Source organism: Nycticebus coucang, chromosome 5, assembly GCF_027406575.1.
Source record: "Nycticebus coucang isolate mNycCou1 chromosome 5, mNycCou1.pri, whole genome shotgun sequence".
Classification (NCBI taxonomy): domain Eukaryota; kingdom Metazoa; phylum Chordata; class Mammalia; order Primates; family Lorisidae; genus Nycticebus; species Nycticebus coucang.
The window spans coordinates 127,087,096-127,106,178 of record NC_069784.1 but is presented as its reverse complement, the minus strand read 5'-3'; the positions used below and the strand labels follow the sequence as shown (position 1 = coordinate 127,106,178).

The 19,083-nt window shown below is 41.3% G+C and overlaps 1 protein-coding gene across 4 annotated transcripts in view; it reads right to left on the bottom strand.

Annotated features, from left to right (window-relative positions):
* Positions 1-19,083, bottom strand: part of ARMT1 (acidic residue methyltransferase 1) — a 205,892-nt gene that overhangs the window by 161,324 nt on the left and 25,485 nt on the right. The gene's annotated exons all lie outside the window — the stretch shown is intronic.

Below are 19,083 nucleotides of genomic sequence, written 5' to 3'. Positions count from 1 at the left end.
AGCTATTGAAAAAAATGGAGACTTTACATCCTTCGTATTAACCTGGATGGAAGTGGAAGACATTATTCTTAGTAAAGCATCACAAGAATGGATAAGCATGAATCCTATGTACTCAATTTTGATATGAGGACAATTAATGACAATTAAGATTATGGGGGGGGCAGAAAGAGGGACGGAGGGAGGGAGGTGGGGCCTTGGTGTTTGTCACACTTTATGGAGGCAAGACATGATTACAAGAGGGACTTTACCTAACAATTGCAATCAGTGTTACCTGGCTTATTGTACCCTCAATGAATCCCCAACAATAAATAAAGAAAGAAAGAAAGAAAAGAAGTTCTAAGGAAACCATTCGTAGATGACCTGCTTCTGGGTCGGGGTTTCGTGCGTAGCAGAGCAGCTCCCTCTCTGCGATCTATTGAAAGTCAGCCCTCGACACAAGGAAAATAAGTTCTAACCTCTACCTCTTCCTTACTAATACATTTAGTTATATCTTCATGATTTATCTTATAGGAACCGTTTACAATTTTTTTAAACATTAAGGGTAGTGTGCAAAAGCATGTCGTCACATATAATAGGTACCTCCAACCTGTTCAGTTGTAGTCCCTGCGCCTGTAGTCCCAGCTACTTGGGAGGCGGAGGCAGGAGAATCGCTTGAGCCCAACCGTTAGAGGTTGCTGTGAACTATGATGCCACAGCACTCTACTCAGGGTGACAGCTTGAGGCTTTGTCTCCAAAAAAAAAAAAGAATTCTCTACCAAGATAAAATGCCAATTTTTGTGCAATAAAAGTAAATAGGATTGCCCTAACTTGGCACATGGCCGAAAACACAATTAGATCCTACAATTTTAGACAGTTAGAGCTAAAAGTGAAGTAACTATATATAAGGACATTAAGTAGTCAAATGAAAGGACACCTACTTAAGTTTGGTGTCACCTACCTAGCTTTTTAAAAATTTTATTATTTTTGTTATTATTACCTTTTTGGAGACAGGGCCTCACTCTGTTGCCCCGGCTGGAGTACAGTGGCCTCATTACAGCTCACAGCAACCACAGACTCCTGAGCTCAAGCAATCCTCCTGCCTCCACCTCCCCACTAGCTGCGACTATAGGCAGGCATACCACCACACCTGGCCTACCCTACCCTAAGTGACATAGTTAGTGATAGAGCTGTGACTATAATCCTTGCCCAAGTTATCAACTTTTTGAACCCATCTCTGTAATGGAAAGTAGTTGGTAGGTCTTCTCCAAGACCACAATTATTAGGGTTTCAGTGATTCAAATCATATTCCATTTGAGAACTAATGGAATTAGTTTTATTACTAATAAAATTAAAGAATTTTAATTTTAAAATTAAAGCATATTTTTACAGATTATTGTCAAATTGTACATCATTTAATTTTAAACCATTGTTAGTAATGCTATAAAAAATCAGGTAGGATCCTCATTGGTATAGTGGAGGAAAAAATAATTTAAAACAAAACAAAAAAAATCAGACATTAATTAGATTAATAGATATGAACTAAATTCTGGATTTCACCAAGAGAATAAAACAACAACTGCTGTATCATCCCTTCCTTTGGTTGGAAGAGGCAGACAGTTCATCCTTGTCAAATCACTTCCATCTGCTCACAAATACAATTTCCCTTCAAAATAAGTACCCATTGGCTTCCAACTGCTTGATGGCCTGAAATGAGAGGAGCAGCCTTTTCATTACAGATTTGCTGATATTCAGCCCTCTACTCTAAAGTTCTTAGAGAGCTTTCTTCTCAGTGTGGTCTTTAGCCTGTTGTAAATCCATGAATTCCTTTGTGCCCAAAGATCCTAAAAGTGATGACACAGAAAAACAACCTGAACCCTTACCCCAATTGTAGATCTTTATTATAAAATGTGAAAGTAGGGGTGGGTACACTGGCTCACACCTATAATCCCAACACTTTGGTAGGCTGAGATGGGGAGATGACTGGAGGCCAGGAGTTTGAGACCAGCCTGGACCACATCGTGAGATCCCATCTTTAAAAAAAAAAAAATTAAAATTAGCCAGGCATTGGATAATTAGCCAGTACATGTCTGTCATCCCAGCTACTCAGGAAGATGAGGCAGGAGGATGGCTTGAGCCCAGGAGTTAGAGGGAGTGAGCTATGATCATGCCACTGTACTCCAGCCTGGGCAACAGAGCCAGACTCTGTCTAAAACAAAACAAAACAGTAAAGTAGTACTTAGCTATATTTTTCTTCTTTTACTGAGGATTCAACATATTAATAAGTCATAATACGGCTTATCAACCATATCATGGCTCCAGTTTCCATTGAGAGTACATCTACTCATTTTTTTAATTTATTTATTTATGTGTTTTAATACACCCACATAACAAAATATTCTACATGGGGCTGGGCAAGGTAGCTCATGCCTGTAATCCACCACTCTGGGAGGCTGAGACAGGTGGATCGCTGGAGGTCAGGAGTTCCAGACAAGCCTGAGCAAGAGCAAGACTCCGTGTCTAAAAAACTTTAGCCAGGTGTTGTGGCAGGTACTGGGGGGGGCTGAGACAAGATGATAACTTGAGCCCAGGTGTTTGAGGTTGCTGTGAGCTGTGAGGCCACAGCACTCTACAGAGAGCAACATAGTGAGACACTGTCTTAAAAAAAGGGAGGGTGAGGGTGGGAGCAAGATGGCGGCCGAGTAACAGCTTCCCTGCAACTGGGCACAGTGAGTCTGGGGAGATAAGACTCCAGGCATCTCCGGCTGGTGGGATCTGCCTACAGTCATCCCTTTGAGGATACAGGGAGTCATCAAGGGACTTCTGGACCCCAAGAGGAGGACAAAAACAGTGGAAAACTGGCAAGTGGTTGCATGTGTTCAATCAACCTAATCCCGCTGGCAGCCATAAATACAAGCAGCAGTGAGACTGCAAACAGGAAAGGCCTTACCTATGAACTGTTTTGATGTTTTTGGACTTGGCACTCAGTTGAACAGCCTTGGGGAGAGTTTGAGCAGGAGTGTAGAGAACTTTGGGCATTGTCTAGGGCCCCAGACTGAGCCACTGAGCCAATAGTGTTCGGCTATGGGCCGCAGGGAGCCATTGTGAGAGAACTGCCCTGGCAGCTCCGCCCTCAGGGTCACAAAGCAAGGACTGGGCAGGAGATAGTAATTTAGTGACTGAGCAGCCTAAAGGCGGGGACTGAGCTGCCTTACAGCCTTAACCCCCAGGGGCAGAGTGAGACCAGTTTTCGCACACTGGAGCCTCAGGGTAGAGTGCCATGGCATCACAGCTCATAGCAACCTCAAACTCCTAAGCTTGGCACCACCCAGACCTCCATAAGAGATGCGTTATGACCCCCTGACCAGTGACCTATGCAAATCAGGCCTCCACATACCCTGACCAGGAACTGCAGGACCCATGCAACCCTGCATCCTCCCTCCTGTACCCTCCCTGCCTCTACACTGGCCTGCTCATCTGGCCAGGGGCTCTGGTAGCCGCGTGCCCTCCAGAGCCCTCCCGCCTCTGTGCAGAGCCCTTCTCCTGGCCAGAGACTTCTGGAGCCTTGGGCTCTCTGTGCCAAAGTCACTGGGCACCAGGCACTCCCAGAACCGTGTGCACCACCTCCTGCTCTGTTGCTGGATCCAGGTGCGTCACACTCCGGAGCTGCTTCCACAACCAGAAATCCCCAGCTGGGGCAGCCCCAGAGGAACTACACAGGGTCACTCCCTACAAAGATCCAGCAACAATAGAGTGATCCCGCTGGGGTCTCCTCTTGGAGAGATACCTTCCCAACTCTGAGGACGGCCAGAGGCAACATGAAAAGCAATGAGGCGAAATCAACAGAAAAACTCTGGCAATATGAATAATCAGAGTAGATCAACTCCTCCAAAAATCAATGGGGCAGACACAGCAAAAGACCCCATGCACAAATAGCTGAGATGTCAGTAATCGAACTCAGAATCTGGATAACAAATAAGATCAAATTAGAATTCCAAGCAGTAACCCAAAAGATATCTCAAGAATTCAACGAATTCAAAGACCAAATGACCAAAGATTTTGACACATTGAGACAAGAAGTTGCAGCCCTCAAAGATCTGAGAAACAGGGTAGAATCCCTCAGTAACAGAATGGAGGAAGCAGAAGAAAGGATTTCTGACATTGAAGACAAAGCTTTGGAATGCTCCCAAACTCTCAAAGAGGAAGAGAAATGGAGGGCAAAAACAGATTACTCTCTCAAAGAGCTCTGGGATAATTAAAAGAAAATCGATATTCGTCTTATAGGGATCCCCAAAAGTGACAAAGTGGCTTCACAAGGCACAGAGTCTCTTCTCCATGAGATTATGAAGGAGAACTTTCCAGACATGCCAAGAGATTCTGAAATTCAGATAGCAGACAGTTTCAGAATTCCAGCACAACTCAACACAAATAAGACATCCCCCAGACACATCATAATCAACTTCACTAAAGTTAATATGAAGGAGAAAATTCTGAAATCAGCCAGATGAAAGAAAACCATCACCTACAAGGGGAAGAATATTAGAATAACTGCAGATCTCTCTGCTGAAACCTTTCAAGCTAGAAGAGGATGGTCATCAACTTTTAATCTCCTAAAACAAAATAACTTTCAACCCAGGATCCTGTAACCAGCTAAACTGAGTTTCATTTATGACAGAGAAATTAAATACTTCAATGACATTCACATGTTGAAGAAATTTGCCAACACTAAACCAGCTCTCCAAGATATTCTCAGACCTATCCTCCATAAAAACCAGCGTAATCCTCCACCACAAAAGTAAACCCACCCAGAAAATTTTGATCAAATTCCAACTTCCACAGTCGCAAAAGGATTAAAAATGTCCACCAGACTCTCAAAAGCCTTATCAATATTCTCAATTAATGTGAATGGTTTAAACTGTCCTCTAAAGAGGCACAGGTTGGCTGACTGGATACAAAAACTCAAGCCAGATATCTGCTGCATACAAGAATCGCATCTTACATTAAAAGACAAATATAGACTCAAGGTAAAGGGATGGTCATCTACACTCCAGGCAAATGGAAAGCAGAAAAAAGCAGGTGTTGCAATCCTATTCGCAGACGCAATAGGCTTTAAACCAACCAAAATAAGGAAGGATAAGTATGGACACTTCATATTTGTTAAAGGTAATACTCAATATGATGAGATTTCAATTATTAATATTTATGCACCCTACCAGAACACACCTCAATTTATAAGAGAAACTCTAACAGACATGAGCAACTTGATTTCCTCCAGTTCCAGAGTAGTTGGAGATTTTAACACCCCTTTAGCAGTGCTGGATAGATCCTCCAAAAAGAAGCTAAGCAAAGAAATTTTAGGTTTAAACTTAACCATTCAACATGTGGACATAACAGACATCTATAGAACATTTCATCGCAACAAACCAGAATACACATTCTTCTCATCAGCCCACGGAACATACTCCAAAATTGACCACATCCTAGGCCACAAATTTAACCTCAGCAAATTTAAAAAAATAGAAATTATTCCTTGCATCTTCTCAGACCATCATGGAATAAAAGTTGAACTTAATAACAGCAGGAACCTGCATACCCATACAAAAACTTGGAAGCTAAACAACCTTATGCTGAAGGACAGATGGGTTATAGACAAGATTAAGAAGGAAATCACCAAATTTTTAGAACAAAACAACAATCAAGACACGAATTACCAGAACCTCTGGGATACTGCAAAGGCAGTCCTAAGAGGGAAATTTATAGCACTGCAAGCCTTCCTCAAGAAAACAGAAAGAGAGGAAGTTAATAACTTAATGGGACATCTCAAGCAACTGGGGAAGGAAGAACACTACAACCCCAAACCCAGCAGAAGAAAAGAAATAACCAAAATCAGAGCAGAATTAAATGAAATTGAAAACAAAAGAATTATACAACAGATTAATAAATCCAAAAGTTGGTTTTTTGAAAAGATAAATAAAATAGATAAACCTTTGGCCAACCAGGAAAAAAAGAGTAAAATCTCTACTTTCATCAATCAGAAATGGTAACAATGAAATAACAACAGACCCCTCAGAAATTCAAAAAATCCTTAACGAATACTACAAGAAACTCTACTCTCACAAATATGAAAATCTGAAAGAAATCGACCAATACCTGGAAGTATGCCACCTACCAAGAATCAGCCAGAATGAAGTGGAAATGTTGAACAGGCCTATATCAAGTTCTGAAATAGCATCAACTATAGAAAATCTCCCTAAAAAGAAAAGCAAAGGACCAGATGGCTTTATGTCATAATTCTACCAAACCTTTAAAGAAGAACTAGTACCTATATTACTAAACTTCTTCCAAAATATAGAAAAAGAAAGAATATTACCCAACACATTCTATGAACCAAACATCACCTTGATCCCCAAACCATGGAAAGACCCAACAAGAAAAGAAAATTATAGACCAATATCACTAATGAATATTGACGCTAAAATACTCAATGAGATCCTAACAAACAGAATCCAACAACACATCAAAAAAAGTATACACCATGACCAAGTGGGATTTATCCCAGGGTCTCAAGGCTGGTTCAATATACGTAAATATATAAATGTAATTCAGCACATAAACAAACTAAAAAATAAGGACCATATATTCGTTCAATTGATGCAGAAAAAGCTTTTGATAATATCCAGCATCCCTTCATGATCAGAACACTTAAGAAAATTGGTACAGAAGGGACATTTCTTAAACTAATAGAGGCCATCTACAGCAAACCCACAGCCAATGTCGTATTGAATGGAGTTCAACTGAAATCATTTCCACTTAGATCAGAAACCAGGCAAGGTTGCCCATTGCTCTTTAACATTGTGATGGAAGTTTTAGCCATTGCAATTAGGGAAGAAAAGGTGACCCCACATAGGGTCAGAGAGATCAAACTTTCGCTCTTCGCAGATGATATGATCGTATATCTGAAAAACACTAGGGATTCTACTACAAAACTTTTAGAAGTGATCAAGGAATACAACAATGTCTCAGGCTACAAAATCAACACCCATAAATCTGTAGCCTTTATATATACCAACAATAACCAAGCCGAACAAACAGTCAAGGACTCTATTCCTTTCACAGTAGTGCCAAAGAAGATGAAATATTTGGGAGTATACCTAACAAAGGACGTGAAAGATATCTACAAAGAGAACTATGAAACTTTAAGAAAAGAAATAGCTGAAGATATTAACAAATAAAAAAACATACCATGCTCATGGCTGGGAAGAATCAACATTGTTAAAATGTCTGTACTACCCAAAGCAATATATTATTTTAATGCAATTTCTATTAAAGCTCCATTGTCATATTTTAAAGATCTTGAAAAAATAATACTTCGTTTAATATGGAATCAGAAAAAACCTCGAATAGCCAAAACATTACTCAGCAATGAAAACAAAGCAGGAGGAATCACGCTACCAGACCAGAGACTATACCATAAATTGATAGTGATCAAAACAGCATGGTACTGACACAAAAACATAGAAGTAGATGTCTGGAACAGAATAGAGAACCAAGAGACAAATCCAGCTACTTACTGTTATTTGAACTTTGACAAGCCAATTAAAAATATTCAGTGGCGGGTGGCGCCTGTGGCTCAAGGAGTAGGGCGCTGGTCCCATATGCCGGAGGTGGTGGGTTCAAACCCAGCCCCGGCCAAAAAAAAAAAAAAAAAAAAAAAAAATATTCAGTGGGGAAAAGATTCCCTATTTATCAAATCGTGCTGGGTGAACTGGCTGGCAACCTGCAGAAGACTGAAACTGGATCCACACCTTTCACCATTAACTAAGATAGACTCTCACTGGATAAAAGATTTAAACTTAAGACATGAAATTATAAAAATACTTGAAGAGGGGCAGCGCCTGTGGCTCAGTGAGTGGGGCGCCGGCCCCATATGCTGAGGGTGGCGGGTTCAAACCCGGCCCGGCCAAACTGCAACAACAAAAAAAAAAAAATAGCCGGGCGTTGTGGCGGGCGCCTGTAGTCCCAGCTGCTCGGGAGGCTGAGGCAAGAGAATCGCGGAACCCGACGAGTTGGAGGTTGCTGTGAGCCGTGTGACGCCACGGCACTCTACCCGAGGGCAGTACAGTGAGACTCTGCCTCTACAAAAAAAAAAAAAAATACTTGAAGAAAGTGCAGGAAAAACTCTTGAAGGAATCAGCCTGGGTGAATATTTTATGACGAGGACTCCCCAGGCAATTGAAGCAGTATCAAAAATACACTACTGGGTCCCGACCCGCAGGACAGCAACGGGGGACGCAGGAACCACCTAAAGGAGAAAAACAAACAAGGGGCGCGAGAAAGGGAGACAAGACAGTTTTCTGATTAAGTCTCAAACTTTATTGAAAAACTTGTGCTTTATAAGCATTACGGGGAAGGAGGGTGTGTCTTGTTGGGAGGTTGAGAGGAGTTGCCAACTGGGGATTGGCTAGAATAAGCAAGATGGGGCATAAGGTGATTGGTTGGCTAGTTGCCGGGTAAAGTTACCGGGAAAAGGTAAAACTGTTTTTTACTTGAAGAGGAAGTAAGGCCCAGCTGTGCCTTATATGGCTTCCGACATACTGGGACCTGATCAAACTAAAAAGCTTCTGCACAGCCAAGCTGTGTAAGTAAAGCAAGCAGACAGCCCTCAGAATGGGAGAAAATATTTGCAGGTTATACCTCCGATAAAGGTCTAATAACCAGAATCCACAGAGAACTCAAATGTATTAGCAAGAAAAGAACACGTGATCCCATCTCAGGCTGGGAAAGGGACTTGAAGAGAAACTTCTCTAAAGAAGACAGACACGTATCTACAAACACATGAAAAAAAGCTCATCATCGGGCGGCACCTGTGGCTCAGAGAGTATGGCGCCAGCCCCATATGCCAAGGGTGGCGGGTTCAAACCCAGCCCTGGCCAAACTGCAACAAAAAAATAGCTCGGCGTTGTGGCGGGCGCCTGTAGTCCCAGCTACTCGGGAGGCTGAGGGAGGCTGAGGCAAGAGAATCGCGTAAGCCCAAGAGTTAGAGGTTGCTGTGAGCCGTGTGACGCCACGGAAACCCTATCCGAGGGCAGTACAATGAGACTCTGTCTCTACAAGAAAAAAAGCTCATCATTGTTAATCATCAGAGAAATGCAAATCAAAACTACTTTGAGATATCACCTAACCCCAGTAAGAGTAGCCCACATAACAAAATCCCAAAACCAGAGATGTTGGCATGGATGTGGAGAAAAGGGCACTTCTACACTGCTGGTGGGAATGCACACTAATACGTTCCTTCTGGAAGGATGTTTGGAGAATACTTAGAGACCTGCCATTCGATCCTATAATTCCTTTACTAGGTTTATACCCAGAAGACCAAAAATCACAACGTACCAGAATGTTTATCGCAGTCCAATTCATAATTGCTAAGTCATGGAAGAAGCCCAAGTGCCCATCGACCAACGAATGGACTAGCAAATTGTGGTACATGTATACCATGGAATATTATGCAGCCTTAAAGAAAGATGGAGACTTTACCTCTTTCATGTTTACATGGATGGAGCTGTAACATATTCTTCTTAGCAAAGTATCTCAGGAATGGAAGAAAAAGTATCCAATGTACTCAGCTCTACTATGAAGCTAAATTATAGCTTTCCCATGAACGCTATAACCCAACTATAGCACAAGACTATGGGGAAAGGGCCAAGGAAAGGGAAGGGAGGGGGGAGGTTAGGGTGGAGGGAAGGTAATGGGTGAGGCCACACCTACGGTGCATCTTAGAATGGGTACAGGCGAAACTTACTAAAGGTAGAATACAAATGTCTACATACAATAACTAAGAAAATGCCATGAAGGCTACGATGAACAGTTTGATGAGAATGTTTCAGATTGTATATGAAACAGCACATTGTACCTCTTAATTGTACTAATGTACACACCTATGATTTAACAATAAAAAAAAAAGGCAAACTCTACATGGCTACAAAGTATGCTAAAGGCATGGTAACTTTAAATATAAAGCCATAACTTGACTTTTGGAGGCCAGCAGACAGGAGTTTAAATTCTGGCTCTGTTGACTGGTTGAATGGCTTTGCGCCAGTTACTTGAAATCTGAGATTTGGTGTCTTTAAATGCATAATGGAATAAAAACATTTGCCTTCAGGATTTTTACGAGGATATCATGCCACATTGTAAGTAAAGCATTTAATACAGTGCCTGGAATATAGTGCTTCATGGATGGTACCTATATTGATTATAATGCACCCATATGTGCCTGATTTTCACAGATTGCCTATCATAAAACTTAAAAAGGCATATGAAAGAAATTTTCATAAATTTCACATCTGGCTCTATATTTTAAACCGTTCTTTTAAATTTCTCATTTTTAGGACCATTAAGGTATTTTAAAATAATATTTCTACATCTGAAAAACATTCCAAATACTTTTTCAGCTTTTTCAATTTTAAAAAGCCTCCCAAGAATAAGCTTAAGGATAATTCAATCTATGTACACATGGGAAATTTTTAATTTTTTTGGAAGATCTTTTGAAGGCACCAACCTGGACAAGAAAGGATTAGTATTCAGTGAGATTTGAGATGGGTAGAAAAATAATGTGTTTCCTCTTTGCCTCATAAAGAAAAAAAAAAAAAACTAGTCATAACTTTCACCAATAGAAGAAAGAGAATTGGGGGAAAAGGAGACGAAACAAGAGCAAATGTTCTGTACTGTTTTTGTGCCATGGACTTCTCCAAGTAAAGTGTTTAAATGCTTTAGATAACCAGTACAAAGGGGAAATTACATCAAAACAGTCGTCAAAACATGAAATTGATAAATTTGTAAGAAGGGAATATATGTGATTATTTAGCACATTAAATAAGATCTAACAATTTGTCTAACTACTTTAACGGTGATGTAGTAGTGACTTAAAGACAGCTGAAACAAGATGTGATATGAAAACATCTGTGATTCCTACCGGTGACAAGGTACAGTTATCTCTAATACTCCTGAGGATGTGGCCTATATTCAAACTTGAAGGAAATACCAAATTTTAATGATAGGGTGAGGAAAATAAAGACAAAGTTTCTTCCCACCCAGTTTACAGACCACCTGAATTCTACCCACAAAATTCCTTGGACACCTGCTTTATGAACTCCTGCATTTGCCAGGAGCAGCGGCTCACACCTGTCAACCCAGCAGACCAAGGCAGGTGGATGGCCTGAGCTCAGGAGTTGAGACCAGCCTGAGCAAGAGTGATGCCCTGTCTCTAAAAATATCCAGGCATTGTGGCGGGTGCCTGTAGTCCCCAAGATGGTGACGCAAGAGATCACTTGAGTCCAAGAGTTTGAGGTTGCTGTGAGCTATGATACTATGGCACTCTACCAATGGGGTCAAAGTGAGACTCTGTCTCAAAAAAAAGGAAGAAAGAAGAAAGTAAGAAAGAAAAGAAAAGGAAAGAAAAGAATTCCACATTAGAGACACATCAAGCCCAATCTGTACCATCTTAAATATAAGACAGGGGCGGCACCTGTGGCTCAGTGAGTAGGACGCCAGCCCCATATACCAAGGGTGGTGGGTTCAAACCCAGCCGCAGCCAAACTGCAACAAAAAAAATAGCCGGGTGTTGTGGCAGGCACCTGTAGTCCCAGCTGCTCGGGAGGCTGAGGCAAGAGAATCACTTAAGCCCAAGAGCTGGAGGTTGCTGTGAGCCGTGTGACGCCACGGCACTCCTCCGAGGGCAGTAAAGTGAGACTCTGTCTCTACAAAAAAAAAAAAGTAAGATAGAATTGGAGTATCAGTTCCTTTAAATCTTTCGATCATGATTAAAATTAATGTGTTATATTATAATTAATAAACTGAGGGGCTCGGCACCTGTGGCTCAAGCAACTAAGGCACCAACCACATACACCTGAGCTGGCAGGTTCGAATCCAGCCCGGGCCCCCAAACAACAATGAAGGCTGCAACCAAAAAATAGCTGAGCATTGTGGTGGGCACTTGTAGTCCCAGCTACTTGGGAGGCAAAGGCAGAATTGCTTGAGCCCAGGAGTCAGAGGTTGCTGTGAGCTGTGATGCCACGGCACTTTACCCAGGGCGGCAGCTTGAGGCTCTGTCTCAAAAAAATAAACAATAAAAATAAACTGAGGGCCTCATTCCTTTAGTTTCTTGTGCACAATATTCAAGCAAAAGTTAAGTGAAGGGAAAACAATTATTTTATTACTATGTTTTTGTAGTGTAACTTTCCTCGTATTAACAAAACTCTTATTTTTTTATCTTTCCTGAATTTTCCTTTTTTTTTCAAATTCACCTATTTTAATGACATACTTCTATGATAAACCACTGCAATATTTTGTTAAGAATTACATGGATACAGGGCTGTGCCTGTGGCTCAATGAGTAGAGCGCCAACCCCATATACCGAGGGTGGCCGGTTCTAACCCAGCCCCAGCCAAACTGCAATAAAAAATAGCCAGGCGTTGTGGCAGGTGCCTGTAGTCCCAGCTACTTGGGAGGCTGAGGCAAGAGAATCGCCTAAGCCCAGGAGTTGGAGGTTGCTGTGAGCTGTGACGCCACAGCACTCTACCGAGGGTGATAAACTGAGACTCTGTCTCTTAAAAATAAAAATAAAATGAAAAGAATTACATGTATACATAAAAACCCAACAAATGAACAAGGACACATATATAATCTTACTGTCATTGACCTTATTGTGTTTTACCATGATAGACACCAGAATCCTTGCTTCCACGTAATGATTTTAAAATTGAAACCACAAGAATGTGTACAGTCAACAATGAAAATTATAGTACTTTGCTTATTTTTCTTGCTGACATCTCTGTACTAAATATCACAGAAGAAAACTCCAGCCACTCTATTATGCTAACAGATCTCCTCCTTATGCCTAAACTTGGTATTGAACTCAAGCAGGACTGAAGTCATCAGAATGGTACATTTTATGTATTTACAAAAAAGGAGGGAGGAAATTTCCCTTCTTAATGTAAGCAATTGCTCAATATTAATATTGCAAGTTTGGGGCTAGGGTGGTGCCTGTGGCTCAGTGGGTAGGACGCCAGCCCCATATACGGAGGATGGCGGGTTCAAACCCGGCCCTGGTCAAACTGCAACAAACTACTACTATCCTTTGGGCGGCGCCTATGGCTCAAGGAGTAGGGCGCCGGTCCCATATGCTGGAGGTGGTGGGTTCAAAACCAGCCCCGGCCAAAAACCAAAAAAAATAATAATAATAAATAAATAAAAGAAAGTTTGGGGCTATAAATCTAATGAAAACTCTATTCTAGGAGGATTAGTATAATGGGGTGGTTCCTAATAATTAGCAGCATCTGAAAATTTTTTTTGAGACAGAGTCTCACTATGTCACCCTGAGTAGAGTCCTGTGGTGTCACAGCTCACAGCAATCTCAAACTCTTGTGCTCAAGTGATTCTCTTGCCTCAGCCTCCCAAGTAGGTGAGACCACAGGTGCCACCACAATGCCCGGCTATTTGGGGGTTGCAGTTGTCATTGTTTAGCTGGCCCAGGCCGGGGTAGAACGCACCAGCTTCAGTGTATGTGGCCGGTGCCCCACTCACGGAGCTATGGGCACTGACCCTGAAAACTTGAAAATCTTTTTTTTTTTTTTTTTTTTTTGGTTGCAGTTCAGCCGGGGTGGGTTTGAACCCCCCACCCTTGGTATATGGGGCCGGCGCCTCACCGACTGAGCCACGGGCGCCGCCCAAAACTTGAAAATCTTAATGGATATTTATTAGTGTCTGACGAAATCCATTTCAGCTTTTTTTATAATAGCAAAGATTGGGAATAACCTAAATAGCAAAAGAAAATACCAGAATTGGTACCAGATATTTGATATCTGATATTTGGTGTATGATACCAGAATTTTGATTTTGTCAATAAATATAACTATTAAAAATCTTTGAAGAATTTTTAACAAATTAGAAATGACTCACATTATCATATTGAAGGACTAAAGGTAAATCCAAAGATGTGTACATCTATTGAGAACCCCCAATTATATAAAATGTATATTCTTTTATTCATTCAATAAGTAGTAACTGATCTCCTAATTTATGCCACACTTTCCAAATGCTGGAATTCATCGCCTGTCACCCAGTCCTTAAGCACCTGCTCTGTGATCAATAGTACAGGGCAAATACACAGAAAATTCAGAGGGTGGCTGCCCCAAGAAATGTGTAACTAGTAGGAATTGACACATTAGAAGTATGATCAACTGATTTTTCCCCTTTATTTTCTAAAAAAATCTGAAAAAAGGTGGGGTAATAGTAAACGGAAAGAGACAAATGTGACACACAAAGGAAAAGCAAAAAGTTAGAATAGAACAATGGTCTCTGACCCATGGCTCCGAGTATGCGCCCCGATGCCCCATAAGCAACAGTATTTCCCTGTTTCTGAAGGGAAAGGTCGGTTTTATGGAATATTCAGGTGGCCACTAGGCGGTGCCAGAACGCTAATATTGTCCGGCAAGTTTCCAGTTTCTGGAGGGTCATCTGGGTTTGGGATTGAATGTTGACCAGAAATAACTTCTCCTTTTCCAGTAAAATTGTAAGACTGTGACTCAGGTCACACAGTTAATAGGAGACTAGTTCTGTGGTCTAAATGTGTCCCTCCAAAATTCAGGTCTTAAAATTTAATGGCCAGTGTGATGATACTAAGAAGTGGGGCTTCTAAGAGGTGATGGACTCACCAGGGCTCCTTCCTGGTAAACGGGATGAAGATCTTACAAAACAGGTGTCACGCAGTGCTGGCTCACTTGCCATTCTGCCCCACGTGAGGACACAGCACCGCTCCTCTCCAGAAGATGCAGCAACAGAAAAACCATCTTGGAAGCCGAGGCCAGACCCTCACCAGAAAACAAACCTACTGATGCCTTATCTTGAACTCCAAACCTCCAAAGTGTGAGCAATAAATTTATTTTGTTTTTAAACAACCCACTCTCGGGTTTGCTATAGCAGCACAAACAGACTAAGAGACGGGAATCAGAAATGAAGTATTTACGAGTCTCAGGTCACACTGAATATTGCTACTCAAGAAAAAATATATATATCCCTTCCAGCAGGAGCTCATTAGTAAACTTAAAAAATAATTACAAAAGCAAAATGACAACAAAACCAACCAAACAACCAATCAAAAATCAGGAGTTGGAAAAATATTTCAGAATCTAAAAGAATTTTAAGGCTGCCCAGGGGTTTCTAGGGTGTAGCCCAAGTGGAAAGGAGTCAGGGAAAGCCATCAGAACTAAGGCTTCGTGAGCCAGGGCCTTTCTCTCTCCGGAGTCGGGACAAGGACTCTTCTTTTTCATTAATTTTTTATTGTGGCACAATACATATAAAACCAAAGGAGGCAATGGCACTATGTTCTTGTTGATTTCCTGGGGTTTTTCCCCTCTGGTTTATTCATTTGCCATAATCTCAGGGTATTGCTTACTGCCTAGCCTAAGTATCTGACGTTACATCAGCACTACATCTAGGTAACAACATACATGGGTAGAAGCCTTCAGCATCTTCCCCACTCCTAACCAGAGGAAGAGAGGGAAAAGAAACGTTTTGTGGCAGGATGTATTTTGGAATAAGGCTTAGTGGAGGTTTGGACAGAGAGAGCTGTGTTAGAAAAATGGGTGGGTCAGAAGGAAAAAAATCGTTTTATCATAAGGACATTTGCCTTAGATTGTTTATCACAGCTTGATTTACAATCGCCAAACTGTGGAAACAACCTAAATGCCCACCAACCCAGGTATAGATTAACAAGCTGTGGTATATGTATAACATGGAATACTATTCAGCCAATAAAAAGGATGGAGACTTTACAACTTTTGTATTAACCTGGATAGAGTTGGAACGCATTTTTTTAATAAAGTATCACAAGAATAGAGAAGCAAAAATCTAATGTACTGGATACTAATATGAAGCCAGTAGATGATCTTATTACATATCCATATAAGAGAAAAACTCAAATCAATTCAAGGTGGGGGGAAGGAATGAGGGAGCTGGGAGAAGGGAGGAAAGGGGATGGGTGTATTCCCACTTAATGAGCACAATGTGTGTATGCCCACCTCCTGGGAGCAGGACACAATTATAAGAGGGACTTTACTGAACAAATGCAAACATTGTAACCTGATTCTTTGTACTCTCAAATTAACCTGGAACAATAATAAAAAATAAAATAGAAGTAAAATGGTTAAAAAAAAAAAAGTAAAGAAAAAACTGGGTGGGAGAGGAATTTTTAATAAGTACAATTCTGAATTATGCTTTCCATCTACCCTGGGGTTTTCTTAAAATGCAAGCAAATGTTTGAACTGTGTTGCTGCTGCTGTTTCTGTCTTGTCTGTGTTTCTTTTATAGAAAAATAACCTTGAGATTGGAACAGTGTAGAATTCTGGCTTAATAGAGGTTCAAAAGCATTATTCCACTTTATCGAACCCAAAACACTGGTCCCCTATTCCTTCTTCTGCCGCTCCCCAGGGCGCCTGTGTGCTCCTCCGGCGCAGACCTGATACCTCTTTTGTGAAGCCACAGCCAGAGACACGGGCGCTCGCCCTGGCAGATGGAAAGCCTAGGAAGGAGTCAAGACTGAGAACCACCATCACACTGATTTGAAGGTGGTGGGACAGGACTGTTCTGCCGTGCAGTTTAAGATGAAGAGGCACACACCGCTTAAACTAAAGAGAAGCCTCCTGGGAACGACAGGGTTTGTCAATGGGGCAGATCAGATTCCGATTTGATTGATGGGCAGCCAATCAATGCAACAGACACTCCTGCCTACAACTGATGTGTTCCAACAGCAGATAGGAGGTGTGTGCTAAAGAGGGAAGCCGCTACTTTACTCTGGACTTCCTTTTTAAAGACCAGGGTAACATTCTCAGTTAGAAAACTGCAATTTGGTTCCACCACCTCCTGACTACTACAGTACAGTTTTCTCTGTTCTTTCATTTTCCCCTTCCCTATTCCTTTATTATACATAAAGTAACTGGTGTTATGTGTACAAGCATATTGCATTTTTTAAAACTAAATGGCCAATGATATGTTTTGATTGGCATTAGGTGGAGAGGGGTTGGGGAAAAATATTGGTTCTGTGAAAAAAAAAAACCTTTCTCCATCAGTGGCATGCTCATCTGCTCTGATCTTTATATTCCAGGAAGTTATGTTGCTCTGTTTTCACAAAACAACAATATGAAAAACCTTGCATACCTTGTTCAATTGGGGAATTTTAATGTTTTCATTCATCATTAAAACCAAGGACAATTTTATAACTTTTTTGTACGTAGCTGTTACATGTAGAGCAATCTGTCTTTTAAGAAGGGAAAAATTACTCTAAAAAATAAAAATCCTAGTTTTCCCTCAAGTCAAGCATCTTGTTTAAATACACTTCTTATTTAAAATGAAAAAAAATAAACACAGAACATTGCCTCAAATTAGATAGAAAAGGTGACTCATGCCAAGTGTTGTATGTTTGCTGTTTAATAAAAATATCATCCTCTGGCTATTCACTTGCCCTTGTTCTCCACATTTTCAACCTGATATCAGATCCATGTCTTAATAAGTGTATTGCATATATTAAAAGATATAGGGTCTCATAGTACCATGCAGGCTGGTCTCGAACTTCTGGCCTTAAGTGATCCTCACACCTTAGCCTCCCGGGTAGCTGAATAGCTGGGACTACAGGCAGGAGCCACCACGTGCCTGATGCATGCATGCAATTTGCAAGCTGCATTTACTTCATATACAACCAAATGTGGTAGAAGCTGAAACGATTAAAGATGCTATTTTGGGAAAGTTTCCTAAGATAGTTTTTCAATGGAAAACTTACCCATACCTGACTGCAGAGCCCCAGCTTTCCCACCATCTCCTGTGCCAAACATTATGTAGGCCCCACTTGCTCAGGGGGACACAAGTGTGTGGGGCGAGGGGCGAAATTGGCAGAGTCTCATCCGCTGGGTTTCTCAATCCCTCACTTTTGTGGCTCTGAAGAGGATTTTAAGAAACAATTCTCAAACCAGTGCTTTGCAGCAAAAGAACATAAAAAGAGGACTTCTCTGAATTTAAAACTTTTTTGCTACACACAACATCATCAAAAAAGTGAGAAGATAATCCAGAGAATGGGAGAAAATATTTACAAATCATATATTTGACAAGACACGTGTTTCTAAGGCTAGGCGCGGTGGCTCATGCGTATGATCCCAGCACGCTGGGAAGCCAAGGTGGGTGGATGGCCTAAGCTCAGGAGTTTGAGACCAGCTTGAGCTAAGAGCAAGACCCTGTCCCTAAACACAGCTGGGCATTGTGGTGGGTGCCTATAGTCCCAGCTACTCGGGAGGCTGCGGCAAGAGAATTGCTTGACCCAAGCGTGTGAGGACGCCAGGGCACTCTACCGGGGATGACAAAATAAGACTCTGTTTAAAAAAAAAACAACAAAGATACTTGCATCTAGAACATATTTTTTAAATCTTATGACTAATAAAAAGATAATCTAATGTTAAAATGGGCAAAGGAATTTAAGACGTTGCTCCAAAGAAGACATTCCATGGCCAATAAGCACATGAGAAGCTCAACATCATTATTCCCTAGGGAAATGCCAGTTGAAACCAGATCCCACTCCACACCCAGCAGCTCAGCTGTAATAAAAGACATGCCCAATAACAAGAATGCTGACAAAGTATGAAGAAATCGGAGCCCTCCTGCATTGCTGGAGGGAATATAAAATTTGGAAACCTGTGTGGCAGTTGTTGAGAACATTACACCTAAGTTACCATGTGATCTAACACTTTCCCTCCTAGATACATGCACACAGACACCTGTACAGGAACGTTCAAAGCAGCATTACTATAGTTAAAAAGTGGAAACAACCCAAATGTCCACCAGCTGATGAATAAATGAAACGTAGGATATCTACATAATGGAATATTATGCAGCCGTAAAAGGGGATGGAAGAACTGGCACAACCGATAAAACTTAAGAAGCCGGTCACAACGGACCACATGTCATGATTCTCTTGACCTATGATGCCCAGAACATCTGAATTCAGAGACAGAAGGACGATCAGCAGTTGCCAAGGGCTAAGGAGGGGGCAATGGCCAATAACTAACGGGT